Below are 13,098 nucleotides of genomic sequence, written 5' to 3'. Positions count from 1 at the left end.
TTTTTTTTTTGCGTCCCCAAGGTATCGTTGTATCGAGATTTCACTGTATTACAAATAAAAAATATTAAAAAATATTTTGCTTATACCTATACTCAAATTTCCTCTAAAGTAGGTGTCCGTAGATCTCTCCAACAACATCCGAACCTTTCGCCTTAGCAAGGTGGTGGTGGTAATTTATTGTTTTAAGGGAAAGCACATTTCGATTCCCTTTTAACTATTGTATAGTCAGGACGTAATCCGGCTCCATGACTGAATGGTTAGCATGCTGGCCTTTGATACAAGGGATCCCGAGATCGATTTCCGGCCGGGTTGGAGATTTTAACTTTCATTAGTTAATTTCTATGGCTTGGGGGCTGAATCTTTGTGTCGTCTTCAGCATTACAATTTGTTGTAGGTAGGGTCCATCCTCACAGACGCGCAGGTCGCCTGCACCGCGTCAACTCCAGCAGCCACACGCCATTATTATTATTATTATTATTATTATTATTATTATTATTATTATTATTATTATCAGAAGGAAAACAAGAACCACGACAGGGCGTGAAAATGAAAGTCTCTATAGGTCTCGCAAACGTAGGCCTAACACCGTCGGAGTAGGAAGAGCAGAAGTTGATAGAGGGAGGAGGAAATAAGAAAGTGAAGAGCCTGACATATGTGGAAGCAGTGTCAAACTCAGCTAGATCCCCTATAGTCACCAGATCATTCTTCCAAGTCGAGAGCCCTTGGATCGTTTTCAACTTTAGTTGTCTCTACCACAGGCATGTATGTCTCCACCCATAAGGTTGCTACTTCTGCGGACAGTGAAGATTTCTGGTTTATCGGCAATCTGCTAGGGGTAAAACGCAACGTCGAAATTTACGCTTTCAATCATAAGCTGATGCTATATTATTATTATTAGAAGCTTTTGAAATGGTGTTACAGAAGAATGCTGAAGGTGAGATGGATAGATCGAATCACGAATGAAGAGATCCAAACCAAACCAAACCCCATGGCACCACAGCCCTTGAAGGGCCTTGGCCTACCAAACGACCGCTGCTCAGCCCGAAGGACTGCAGATTACGAGGTGTCGTGTGGTCAGCACGACGAAACCTCTCGGCCGTTATTCTTGGCTTTCTAGACCGGGGCCGCTATCTCACCGTGAGATAGCTCATCAATTCTAATCACGAACCAGCCCTCAGGTCCAGGTAAAAATCCCTGACCTGGCCGGGAATCGAACCCGGGGCGTCCGGGTGAGAGGCAGGCACGCTACCCCTACACCACGGGGCCGGCACGAATGAAGAGATACTGAATTAAATTGGTGAGAGGAGATCGATTTGGCTAAATTTGACGAGAAGAAGAGATAGAATGATAGGACACATCTTAAGACACCCAGGACTTGTTCAGTTGGTTTTTGAAGGAAGTGTAGGTGGTAAGAACGGTAGGGGTATACCAAGGTATGAATATGACAAGCAGATTAAAGCAGATGTAGGATGCAATAGTTACGTAGAAATGAAGAGGTTAGCACAGGATAGGGTAGCATGGAGGGCTGCATCAAACCAGTCTATGGACTGATGACTCAAACAACATATTATTATTATTATTATTATTATTATTATTGTTATTATTATTATTATTTACCTCTATCGCCTCAAGGTTAGTGTCATGGAGCATGAGACTTTGGGTCGGGGATAAAACTGGGCTGGAGGATCAGTACCTCGCCCAGGCGGCCTTACCTGCTATGCTGAAAAGGAGCCTTGTGGGGGCATGGAAAGATCGGAAGTGATAGACAAGGAAGAGGTCAGTAAGCGGCTGTGGCCTTAAGTTAGGTACCATCCCGGCATTCGCCTGGAGAAGTGGGAAACCACGAGAAACCACTTCCAGGATGGCTGAGGTGGGAATCGAACCCACCTCTACTCGGTTGACATCCCGAGGCTGAGTGGTCCCCGTTCCAACCCTCGCATCACCTTTCAAATTTCGTGGCAGAACCGGGAATCGAACCCGGACCTTCAGGGGTGGCATCTAATCACACCAACCACCACACCACGGAGGTGGGCATTATTTACCTCAGCCACCAATAACAGTAACTCAGGAGATGCTGGTTTCAGACTGAAAATCACGAAGTAAACCAACAAGCCCTTTTAACTCGTGCAGCCTTCTCAGCTTCATCGCGTGTTTAACTAGATCGGTTGTGAAGACGTAAACAATACACGGATATAAAGAACAAGAAATTTAAAATTCCATCGCGTATGTTGACGTGGCAGTGACTCACTCACTCCTAAATAACTCTGCGGTGCGTTGTCCGGTAGTCTATGCTCCTTTTTTCTTCTACTTCATGTGGGCATTTGTGCTAACTTAACAGTCACTCCTCTCAAGCTAAATCAAATGAAAATGAAATTCCACAACCTGTTTCAGGTCATTTGATCGGGCCAGGAATGGAATGAATGGAATCTAGCGACCAGGATATGAATTGTGCCGACTGCCGAAGCCTGTCGCACTCCTATGGGGCAATGATTAATGACTGACAGATGAAATTACATGATACTGGAGAGTGTTGCTGGAATGAAAGATGACAGGAAAAACCGGAGTACCTGCAGAAAAACCTGTCCCACCCCGGCTTTGTGCAGCACAAATCTCACATGGAGTGACCGGGATTTGAACCACGGAACCCAGCGGTGAGTGGCTGGCGTGCTGCCGCCGGAGTCATAGAGGCTACCTGCATTAAATGGACAGTACAATTATATCAACGAGCAAACAACAATAAAGCAACTGTCCCAAGAAAATTGGTGACCGCACAGCCTATGCCATTATTCCAGAGTAAAAAATGCTTTTTTGTATAGACGTGTATGGCCGAATGATTATTCGGTATTCTACAAATGACAGTCACAAACTGAAATGAAACAAAATACGGCGCAGCGCAGCGTTGTGAAACAATAACATTAGTATTTGTTTCTGTTTATTAAATCTGATGCGTTGTAATGTCATACAACACAGGTCAATTAGGTCAACCGGTTCGAACCCCACTGGCGGCAGCAATGAAGATGGTTTTCCACTTTCACACCAGGCAAATGCAGGGACTGTACCTTAATCAACGCCAAGGCAATGGTCGCCTCCTTTCCGCTCCTAGCTCTTTCCTATCCTATCGTCGCCATAAGACACATTTGTGCCGGTGCGACGTAAGCAAAATTGTAAAATAAAATTGAAAAATCAACTCATCTTACGCACTGTATATATATGTTAGTCAGAGGGAGTAAATTATGAGTAACTGCCAGTAAGCTGTAAGAAAGTCATGGTCGTGGACAGGTATTTTAGAAAAATGACAGTGTAACAATAGTAGAGGTCGAAGGGCCTGTTTGTTTGTTTGTTAGGTCGTCAGCCCAGAGCTGGTTGGATTTCCACAAAGTTCCACTAGAGGTTATGCGGTTATAGAAAAAAAAAAAAAAAGCAAAAACCGAAGGCGGCGCCAAACTGAGGCAAACTAGGCAAGATGAGAGGAGCGAGGTAGTTTGCCATTGCTTTCATCACTGGGTCAGAAACAGTAGCGGCGATTAGCCCCCCCCCCCCCCCGAAGCAATTTGTACAAGCCCTGTTTTCTTATCAGCTAATTCTTTCTTTTCATCGCGGCTAACCGATTTGCATAGCGCCACAGTAGTCTAAGTATTATCGGCACACTTTATCTTGGTGCATTTACACCCTAGTGCTGAATCGGTCGACCTCGGCAATCTTCGAGATTCGTACTGGCAACTTTTGAAACACAAACTATGAATCGCTTAAGCATCGTTGTAGGACATCTGGCGTACACTTTACGTACTAGTACTGTTGTTGTTTACACAGCAAAGCCAAACTATAGAATTCATGCTAGGAACAAGATTCGCTTCGAGAAATGTTATATAATGTTATATAATGTGTGTGTGACATAGTTGTTGGCTTAAGATAATAACGGTTTAGAAACTCCATATCGATCGATCATATTCGCGATTCAATTCAGATTTCAATTTCATTCAGTTGGCAGCACTATCGGCTCCAGGACAGCTCCCTCCTTACTCCTCACCACCGTACACAAATGCACCAAGATAAAGTGTGCCGATAATAATGGAGACTTCGCATGTACTGTGAGAAAGGGTAGCAGGGTTATGTTATTTTTGTCAAAATCGTGGACACAGAGGCACGATTCACCGACTTGCCGCGCGCATTCGTCAGTTTAGCAGTCTCTTTAGTGTCTGTTAGTTTCTTAGTGTGTAGTCAAATACTAAATGATTTTTAATTGCACAATCAATGCCGTACTTCTATTTAACTGTAATACATGTGTATACTGTTCCTTTGGTGAAAGTTTTATTCTATACTCTAGTATTGAGTCAAAATCTCAAAAACTATTATTACCTCTCTGTGGAAATTCATCAGAAAAAAAAACACTTTGTATCCCCCCCACCCTGCTATATTCCGCCAACCCGGGTACTTTTTGTTGTCTGTATATTCCCCCCCCCCACACACACTCTTTAAATTTCCAATCGCCGCTATTGGTCAGAAAGATCAATCACAGCACGGCTGCTCCTATGTGTAACACCTTTCGTAACACTCAGATTCACTAGCCGTGCTCTGAATGTCATTACTCAGCAGCTTTCATATTGTCACAGCCGCGGATAAAACTGGGACTTCAGTGGAAGCTACATTTTGCTCTGGACCGCGTGAGGACACAGATGAAAACATACTGTAATGGTGCAAAAAAAAAAACAACAAAAACAACAGAATATCCACTAACCCAAGTTCATTTAAGGCTGTGGTAATATGGAAGCTGCCGAGGAGTAGTCGACAATGATTAATAATATTCTGGACAGATGTCATGAAAGGTGGAATTCAATGCATCAGTGGTGTTGCAATAGAAAATTATCTCCTTCCTCATATTCAAACCGCGACAATAGAATTTGTATGCTAGATGGTCATTTGGAAAATAAATCTCGGCAAGGAAAAGAAATTGATTCCTCATTAGGATTTATAATCCGTATGAAAATTAACAAAAGGCCAATAGTTTTCTAAGGAAAGCTGCACGTGAATATCCCTTTTCCAGTCCTGTGACTTCAGAGACCCCAAAAATGCGAGACAGAAGCGACCGCCTTTGCTTAACTATTTTCCTCACACTTTACTTCAGGTTTGGGACTGTCTATTAAGTTAATACAGGTGTGCTTCAAAAATCCGATGGAAGATTTCATTGTCAGAAACATCATTCATGTAAAAACTCCCGCCTTTCCTCTTCAGTTCGAGACCACAATCCTCCACATGTTCACCCACCTTGAAGCAGCAACTTTAAAAAAAAAATCTATGTATTCTTTTTCGATGGCCCTGTATTCTCAACTGCGCCTACACCCCACAAATCTTATGTTATCTTCAGTTTAACTGGAGAAAAATAAAATTTTCCATTATTCAGATCAGCTTACAAACGTTTTACATTCTCCTTATGGACAGAAATCAACTATGTTACATTCGTAAAATGACAATTAGAGCAACTATTTCACGGTTTAGGAATTTTGAAAATAGAATTTGCGACACTGCTACCTTCTGAAATCTTATTAGGACCATTCTTCACTTCTTGCATTTCAAATATTATAGCTTAACATGATTTACTTTGAAATCCTTAACTGCAAGCAGTAGTGCAACTACATTTAAATTAATTAATTTGGATAAAATAAAAGGCATTTGCATTAACCTTTAATTGCCTAGCTACATTTAGGTATGTGTGTGACACATTTAATAAATGTATCTACCTCATGAAGTCACCTTGCACAGGTGGTATAGCACTGTTAAATGGGGTGAGAGACTTTACTGAAGAATTTTACATCATTAAGGCAAAATAATGCATTGGAGTAGGTATGGTATCTTTGTTGTGACTTGAAACTGCCAGATTTCAAGGGAGTTGAAGCAACAGCTAACTTTTGTCTTTTATTTGATCAAAACAATCCTTTGCAATAGGTAACTAAGCTCCTGTTTGTTCTGCAAACAAATATAAACACAGGAACATTTTCTACAGAATATGCAGTCATATTTGATTAATTTAAGGAAATCTAAATTAGTAGTATACGAGCACAAGGAAAACTGCTACAATAGTTTGATTATTTTATTTTTTATGTAACTTTAAAGTTTTCCAGTCTGTCAAAAACACAAATTATAATTATAACATATATAATACTGTACTATAACATTCTGAAAAGAAAAATACATACTGCACTGGCCAGCAAAATTAATGGATCACTTGAATTTTCAAAGGAAAATGCATTAAAATAATCATTGAAAATAATAAAACAAATATTTCACAATTTAACATGCTTTTTCATTTGAAAATTTAAGTGATCCATTAATATTGCCAGTCAGTAATGTGACCGTATCGGTCATGTGCATATTTATTTAATAATTGTTTTAGGAGGTGAAAACTTTTGTTAAGCTCCCTTGTCCATATTACAGAAAGTTGCATTAGGTTGCATCTGTTTGCACAACGCCTCTAACTTGGCAAACACGAGTCCGTCATAGCTGGAGGAATCCCCAGACAGAGAGCGAGCTACGAAAAATGACAAGGAAGGAAAATCAATACTAATAACTCCGCCCACAAAAAATGGCCGAAACACGGCAATGCCAACGTGCAAGCTTGATTTATATGGTAAGATTTCGAAAGATGCATAACAAAAGGGAAACCTCGGCATGTCGTATGTTTTCATAATATACCTGCCAAAATTCGAGTTGTTTATAAAATGTTAACATGTGGAAAATTACGCTACCATTTGATTATATAACCACTAGTAGCGTCCCCACACAACTGACTACGCAAACTTCGGACGGGGATCCCCGTAAAGGCATCATTTTGATAATAAATTTTAAATAAACCGCCGATCGATGCGTGTTCCGCACATAACAAGAGTACTTAAGAGTGTGAGTCACACATTTGAGCGCATTACCGATGTCATACAACCCGTAGAACCACTAATATTAAAAAAGTGGTGGGGACCGATTGCCGTCTATTGTTCGTGTAGGGGTAATATTATAAAAGGGGCAGTCATGTTGACAAAATATCCACTTGACGCGAAAGATTGAAGGCACACCTACGGTCCGCTGGTGTTCTGACCTTACCTGTATTCGGGAATGATATACATTTTGCAAATACGCCGTGTGAAAAACCTTGTCCAAGTGATAGTATTGAAAGTATTTAAGTAACGTGACCGCGAGAACGGTGTTACAGTTTTGAAAAATTGTGTTTTTGAGCGACGCAACTTATTTCAACGTCATTAGATTTGTTACAGTGAAGAAGAGGACCCTGGGATTATGAACGTGCTCAGTAGGAATAGAAGAGGTTTCGAACCTGTGATCCACGTCAGCGCCATGAGAGGCTAAACGACGATAAGGGCTTTTTCCTGGGCCTGAACCATGGATTTCACGACATGATAAGTACAGAAAATATAAATATTTATCCAAATAAATGCACGATTATGTAATATGTAGATCACATAAATTAGGTTAGTAACGTAAATAGCACGTATTCTTGAATTAGAAAGAGACTTGCGAGTGGTCTTCATATTGTTTAAAATATATTCGAGATGGAAATGCAAATTCGATAATATGGGCTAAAAGTTCGGGCCTATAAAATATAATTTTATTGTAATGGATGCACGTTATGCCTTCCGTCACTTTGGCCTATAAAGTTTCTTCGCCTTCCTTCTCCGGATTGCCCCTGGTAACTCTGCTGAACCCTATCAATATTGAAATGTCTATTAGTCGTCTGCTGATCATAATTATTCCCTATCCAGCTATTCTGTCTATAATTCCTCACATAATTCACATCTGTACGCATCTTCAGATTCTCTCTGGTAATTCTGCTGACCTCTATCACTATTGAAATTTCTATTAGCCCTCGGCTGATCATAATTATTCCCTCTCCAGCTATTCTGTCTATAATTCCTCACACAATTCACATCTGCACGCCTCCCATCTTCCGATTCTCTCTGGTAACTCTGATGACCTCTATCACTATTGAAATTTCTATTAGCCCTCGGCTGATCATAAGTGTTACCTCTCGTGGGAAGGTAAACAAAAATGTAAACATTTTGATTCAGTCCTTTTTCTCAAATAAAAGGAGGTTCCTTGCTGAAGACAAATCAACCGATCATTATTATGTAGTTTTGCCTAATAATATCTCTGAATATGCACGCAACACTGTTTACATTTTTGGCCACTGATAATCTCTGCACCCTTAAACTACTCCCGCATTATTGTAACCAAATCTAGCCATTGTAACGGTTCAAATCCCGTTACAAGGTAATATCTGTATTTTATTATTATTATTTTATCTGTGAGATTATTATTGTATTATCATTCTTATTCAATTCAATTCTGCAATGCTTGTCGCTTGCATGATTGTAGTTAAATGTATGCATATATACGTGTGTGTAGAATAACACTCAAGACGTTCAGTAAGAATTGCTGGATATCAGATGTTGAATATGACATTGCTACATTGTGCAATACTGCTGGAGTAAATGCAGAGTCATCGCTACGTCATCGTGAGTATTTAGCAATGAGTTCAGTTTATTTGAGTATCCCTGGCCGCTCTGGGCTATTTCACCATTGTAGGTAACACTTGTCGCGAGGTGGGAGTCGATCATAGTTATTTCTGGAGGTTACGTAGGTGCGTCAACCTAACGTCTATAAAAGGTGGTTGCATCTTGTAGCGTCAGTCATTATTCTATTGGAAGGAGAGGCGACAGTTGGTCGAAGTGTGAACGAGATGGAGTGGCCTTAGCCAACGGGAGTCATTATTTAAACGGAAGGTGAAGAGAGAAGAAGTGGAAGGTGAACAGTGATGGAGTCATAGAAGGATACACTTGCAAAGAAGTCATACCATACAGACTTACAAAGAAGTCATATGATATGGAGAAGAAGCAGTCACATGGATACATCATCAAATTAGGCGTGACCCATCTACAGTAAACACCAGATCTAAGGAATACGTCGTAATTACACTCAAAGTGTTGAAGGTACAGTCAAGTGAACCAGTGAGGGATATATTTCGTATAAATTGTTAAATGTTCGGTCAAGAAGAATTCAAATTCATCCTTAGTTTCTTTCAGTTCATATTCTCACCTGTTTTATCGCAACAAGACTTACTATTTTAATATACAATTTCAAGAATATATTTTGTTGTATCAAATTAATCTTTTGTTTAATTTAAACAGTAAAATTTCTTAACCTCAGATTTAATGGGGAAACCGAACGCCAATCTCCTTTTCCCAGAACTTATATGGTATGTTGTCAAAAGTAAGCTTATTACCCCACCCCGTTTTAGTATTAAATAATTACACCCTAAATGCAGATCTGTGGCGTTTGATTGATATGGGTTATGACAGCGTGGGAGAGATTTAAGGGTGCGGAAATTATCAGTGGGATACTAACGGAAGGGTGACTGGGGATTTAAATGGAAGTTTTGGACGAGTTTTGTTGTTGAAGGTTTGGCTATGATGCGTAATTGTAGCTCATGTGTAAATAGTCTGTTTAGCTTGGAACCTCTGAATTTTCACAATGAAACAATAGTGGCATAACAATGTCTTCAGAAGACGTCAAGATCTGCATAGAAACAAAGAGAGTTTAAAAATATATATGATAATATTCCAAAGGGCAAATGACAATAGCTATAGTGTTATCTAAATTAGGTAAACAAAATCTATCTTCACAATTAATTACATTTTTGAAAACTTGTTCCCTCAAAACCACATGTTTGATGATGAAAGCAACTACCAAAATGTATGTGAAAAAACACGGTCATCACATTGCAATGCCACATAGGGCCAATATGCATACGACAATAATCATATAAGTGCTGACAAAGTCTGTTTCGATTCAGAACCAATGACATAATTTATATTGTAGATCACTGGTTCTCAACCATCTCTAGGTGCTGTTCTCCTTTATAAGCCCTGCAAATTTTATGCCCCATTCTACATAATTTTGCCATGAATTTAAGTGATATGCCTACAATAAACACACTCTGGATATGGAGGTGATACAAACAATTCTGTACTACCAGCATGTCAAATTATTTTAGTTTGTAAAAGGTGTGACAATAACTTTCAGGACCATCCAGCCAAGAGCACAGAAGCTGGTGGCGTTGCTAACTACTGGTCCATCAATAACGGGTATAATCTGCTAGTTTTTAATATATTTATTGGTGTGTTTCAGTAGTAGTTGTAGTAACAGCAGCAGCAGAAAACATGATTAAAATACCAGTAAATTGGATTTGAATAATCAGTTTTAAATACAACCCCCTGACAAATCTATGCCTATGCCATTAGATGATGATGATAATAATATGTATAGTTCCATAGTAAAACATCCAGCAATTGTATATTTTTTCTATTTATAAGACAGAAACCTCTACAACTGTTATGCATGATTTTTAGTATGCTATTTATATGTATTTATATGTGACCCAAATTAACTTACCTTGCTTTAGCACCTGTTTGGACAGATGAAATGTAAAATCAATTCTTTGTATTTTCCTTACTACACATTCATACTTAGTGTCACTCCTGATATATTATAAGTTTCATAGGACCACAACAAATGAATATGACAAAGAACACGGTATATCTTCACAGATTAGATTTCTTGATTGACCATACTTTTACCTCTCTTACTGAGCGGATATAGTTGTCATATTTTCCAGCCTTGAGCCATTCCCTTCTACAATATTAGCTATGGCAGGTAGTACTCATTGGTTACTGCTTTAAATTCAAACTGATGTTGCAAGAAATTTTTCTTTTACAATGCAAGAATATTAGTATACTGAATTATATCGTGTATAGTTTGTTATTTCATTCCATCATTCACTTTAGTGAACAAGAAGTACAGGAAAATTCTTCAATTCACTACCAGTAGCGTATCTATTCTCCTGAGCAGAGATGAGTCTGTTACATTAGTGTTGACACACTTGAACACTTGCACAGCACATCAAAACAAGTCAACTCCATATAGGTCTAAATTAAGGTCTTTCTGTTGTCTGTAACCTTAGCATTAAGTGAGATAAAGATTGTTAGCTCTATGTTAGTTGCCTTTGCTCCAAGAATTAACTTTAAAAATGTGTTTTTCTAATGACCCAGCTTATTAAACAAGTCAGAAGAAATACAGTGTATGTATCAGACTATATAAATACAGTATATATAGAGTAGACCATTAAAACTATACAAGGCAATACAGAATCTGAACAATAAAACCTATGGCCTCTACTACTATACGCAGGCATTTTGATTTGATGGCATTTAGACTGCCTGCATATTTATTTCCATGTTCCATTTCACTTTACCACATGGCAGAAAAACAGACCTTTGTTGGGTGATCTCTAGCTGAAATTTAATTAATTTTGAGCAAAGAATGAACGTCACCAGAGATCCTTTACATGCTGACATTGTACACATAGGGAGCCGAAAACTCTTTCCCAACCATCAAAACTCTGACAACCTCTACTAGGTTTGAACCTATGATTTTGGGATCAGGAGGTCAACTGATCCACAGAAAGAGCTAGTAACTAAAGGATATGAAGTACATCTAATTTATTCACAAAAATTACATAACTAATTTAATATAAGCAATCAAACTTGTGAACTGTTCTGTAGGTGGCCAGATTGTAAAACCTTGTCATGAATGAAATTTACACACAAAAATTACTGTATACAATATAGGATGTCACCAATCATAACACATGCGTGAGTGATTACAACAGGGTTGTAGTCTGGAGTGAGTCAGGAAAGGACAAGGTAATTCAGATTAGTAAAAGAAAAAAAAAAAAAGAAAGAAAAATCTGTCAAAATATTTAACTTTATTTATTTAAAATATTCAAGGCAACACAGTATTAGATAAAATTAGTACACCACACGAAAACACAATGGATCACACTTATAGATAGGATAACATTCAAATCAGAATAATTTAAAATATTCTAACAGTTAAAAGGAATAAAGACATGAAAAAATGGCAAAAAGATAATGGGAACTTCTTTTTCCCACAAGGAATTCAAAAAATATCTTCAATGATTCACTACTTTTGAAGTAAGTAAAAAAACAAAATCAAACTGTTAATCTACAGTAGGCTTTGAAATTAAAAGTTGCATGCAATAAGAAGAATACTTTTCTCTTATTTCTTTGACATAAAGGAAAAAGTTGTATTTTGAAATTTCTAAACATTTCAGATAATTCACTCATAAATTCAAACTATATTGAAGTATAATTTGCCCTCTTAGAATACAAATATCAGTAACTGGTATACAGCACACATATGGACACTGTAAACAGGGTCCAGACATTACTGCATCATTTTGGTACAATATTTGGACAAGTTTCAAATTTTACATATAAATACCATCATATTTACAGATAAATATTTCAGGAAAAAAACAACCTCCCTCTCTATTCCTAGTGTTTATCCCAACAAGCAGGGTCTACTGTCTTGCTACATCTTACAATACAATAATATTATGCAAATAATACAGGAACACCAATTAAAACAGATAGTCTTAAGTTCTGTTCTTCCTATGATAACGTACTTTTGTACTACAAGATTTATAAAAATATAGAGTGAAATATTTTAATATCCTTCATCAAGGCTTTCACAAATATACACTCATCATCTGGAATGGACTACGTCATGGTTTCATGTATATTACGAACAGATTGCCAACATTTCAAATAAGTTACAATATTCAATGTCAAGGTGACTGAAACATCCCAACTAAATCGGAAGCAATCAGTCTCCACAGGCACACTGTATATAGCCATAAGACACAAAAATCTCCGCAGCTATGCAGTGTAACAAGATTCTAGGTTCATTCCTTGAAGGGATCAAAACAAATTTTCAGTTATAATAATAATAATAATAATAATAATAATAATAATAATAATCGTATGGCCTCAGTTACCATGTGCAGGCACTTTTATTTTAAGATATCTGGCTGCCTACTTGTCAATTGCAACATTCTGTTTTACTCTCGGCCTACTAAATGGCAGCGTAAACCGAATCTTTCTTGGATGTCTATGGCTGAGCTTTAATGAATTTTGTCAGGTGAATACCAAAATTTGTCACCAGAGATCTTTCAAA

General features: G+C 38.1%; 1 protein-coding gene across 1 annotated transcript in view; it reads right to left on the bottom strand.

Moving 5' to 3' along the window:
• The window catches only part of LOC136881282 (microtubule-associated protein futsch), a 383,949-nt gene that overhangs the window by 337,368 nt on the left and 33,483 nt on the right, over positions 1-13,098 (bottom strand). The gene's annotated exons all lie outside the window — the stretch shown is intronic.

Source organism: Anabrus simplex, chromosome 1, assembly GCF_040414725.1.
Source record: "Anabrus simplex isolate iqAnaSimp1 chromosome 1, ASM4041472v1, whole genome shotgun sequence".
Lineage (NCBI taxonomy): Eukaryota > Metazoa > Arthropoda > Insecta > Orthoptera > Tettigoniidae > Anabrus > Anabrus simplex.
The sequence above is the reverse complement of the archived record's forward strand: the minus strand, read 5'-3'. Positions and strand labels throughout refer to the sequence as shown.